The sequence below is a fragment of the Heterodontus francisci genome, unplaced genomic scaffold, assembly GCF_036365525.1.
Source record: "Heterodontus francisci isolate sHetFra1 unplaced genomic scaffold, sHetFra1.hap1 HAP1_SCAFFOLD_376, whole genome shotgun sequence".
Lineage (NCBI taxonomy): Eukaryota > Metazoa > Chordata > Chondrichthyes > Heterodontiformes > Heterodontidae > Heterodontus > Heterodontus francisci.
In genome coordinates, this window is record NW_027140433.1 from 805089 (window position 1) to 807500 (window position 2412).

The window sequence follows — 2412 nt, forward strand, 5'->3', positions numbered from 1 at the left end:
GTGTGTGGGCTGTGGAGTGTGTGTGTGTGTGTGTGTGTGAGTGTGTGTGGGCTGTGGAGTGTGTGTGTGTGTGTGTGTGTGTGTGTGTGTGTGTGTGTGTGTGTGTGAGTGTGTGTGTGTGTGTGTGTGTGAGTGTGTGTGGGCTGTGGTGTGTGTGTGTGTGTGTGTGGGCTGTGGAGTGTGTGTGTGTGTGTGTGGGCTGTGGAGTGTGTGTGTGTGTGTGTGTGTGTGTGTGTGTGGGCTGTGGAGTGTGTGTGTGTGTGTGGGCTGTGGAGTGTGTGTGTGTGTGTGTGGGCTGTGGAGTGTGTGTGTGTGTGTGTGTGTGTGTGTGTGTGGGCTGTGGAGTGTGTGTGTGTGTGTGGGCTGTGGAGTGTGTGTGTGTGTGTGTGTGTGTGTGTGTGTGGGCTGTGGAGTGTGTGTGTGTGTGTGGGCTGTGGAGTGTGTGTGTGGGCTGTGGAGTGTGTGTGTGTGTGTGGGCTGTGGAGTGTGTGTGTGTGTGTGTGTGTGTGAGTGTGTGTGGGCTGTGGAGTGTGTGTGTGTGTGTGGGCTGTGGAGTGTGTGTGTGGGCTGTGGAGTGTGTGTGTGTGTGTGTGTGTGTGTGTGTGTGGGCTGTGGAGTGTGTGTGTGTGTGTGGGCTGTGGAGTGTGTGTGTGTGTGTGTGTGTGTGTGTGTGTGGGCTGTGGAGTGTGTGTGTGTGTGTGGGCTGTGGAGTGTGTGTGTGGGCTGTGGAGTGTGTGTGTGTGTGTGGGCTGTGGAGTGTGTGTGTGGGCTGTGGAGTGTGTGTGTGTGTGTGGGCTGTGGAGTGTGTGTGTGTGTGTGTGTGTGAGTGTGTGTGGGCTGTGGAGTGTGTGTGTGTGTGTGTGTGTGTGTGTGTGTGGGCTGTGGAGTGTGTGTGTGTGTGTGTGTGTGTGTGTGTGTGGGCTGTGGAGTGTGTGTGTGTGTGTGGGCTGTGGAGTGTGTGTGTGTGTGTGTGTGTGAGTGTGTGTGGGCTGTGGAGTGTGTGTGTGTGTGTGTGTGTGTGTGTGGGCTGTGGAGTGTGTGTGTGTGTGTGGGCTGTGGAGTGTGTGTGTGTGTGTGTGTGTGTGTGTGGGCTGTGGAGTGTGTGTGTGTGTGTGGGCTGTGGAGTGTGTGTGTGTGTGTGTGTGTGAGTGTGTGTGGGCTGTGGAGTGTGTGTGTGTGTGTGTGTGTGTGTGTGTGTGTGTGTGTGTGTGTGTGTGTGTGGGCTGTGGAGTGTGTGTGTGTGTGTGGGCTGTGGAGTGTGTGTGTGTGTGTGGGCTGTGGAGTGTGTGTGTGTGTGTGTGTGTGTGTGTGTGTGTGGGCTGTGGAGTGTGTGTGTGTGTGTGGGCTGTGGAGTGTGTGTGTGGGCTGTGGAGTGTGTGTGTGTGTGTGGGCTGTGGAGTGTGTGTGTGTGTGTGGGCTGTGGAGTGTGTGTGTGGGCTGTGGAGTGTGTGTGTGGGCTGTGGAGTGTGTGTGTGTGTGTGGGCTGTGGAGTGTGTGTGTGTGGGCTGTGGAGTGTGTGTGTGTGGGCTGTGGAGTGTGTGTGTGGGCTGTGGAGTGTGTGTGTGTGTGTGGGCTGTGGAGTGTGTGTGTGTGTGTGTGTGTGTGTGGGTGTGTGTGGGCTGTGGAGTGTGTGTGTGTGTGTGTGGGCTGTGGAGTGTGTGTGTGTGTGTGTGTGTGTGTGTGTGGGCTGTGGAGTGTGTGTGTGTGTGGGCTGTGGAGTGTGTGTGTGTGTGTGGGCTGTGGAGTGTGTGTGTGGGCTGTGGAGTGTGTGTGTGTGTGTGGGCTGTGGAGTGTGTGTGTGGGCTGTGGAGTGTGTGTGTGTGTGTGGGCTGTGGAGTGTGTGTGTGTGTGTGGGCTGTGGAGTGTGTGTGTGGGCTGTGGAGTGTGTGTGTGGGCTGTGGAGTGTGTGTGTGGGCTGTGGAGTGTGTGTGTGTGTGTGGGCTGTGGAGTGTGTGTGTGTGGGCTGTGGAGTGTGTGTGTGTGGGCTGTGGAGTGTGTGTGTGGGCTGTGGAGTGTGTGTGTGTGTGTGGGCTGTGGAGTGTGTGTGTGTGTGTGGGCTGTGGAGTGTGTGTGTGGGCTGTGGAGTGTGTGTGTGGGCTGTGGAGTGTGTGTGTGTGTGTGGGCTGTGGAGTGTGTGTGTGTGTGTGTGTGTGTGTGGGCTGTGGAGTGTGTGTGTGGGCGTGTGTGTGTGTGTGTGTGGGCTGTGGAGTGTGTGTGTGTGTGTGTGTGTGTGTGTGTGTGTGTGTGTGTGGGCTGTGGAGTGTGTGTGTGGGCGTGTGTGTGTGTGTGTGGGCTGTGGAGTGTGTGTGTGTGTGTGTGTGTGTGTGGGCTGTGGAGTGTGTGTGTGTGTGTGTGTGTGTGTGGGCTGTGGAGTGTGTGTGTGTGTGTGTGTGTGTGTGTGTGGGCTGTGGA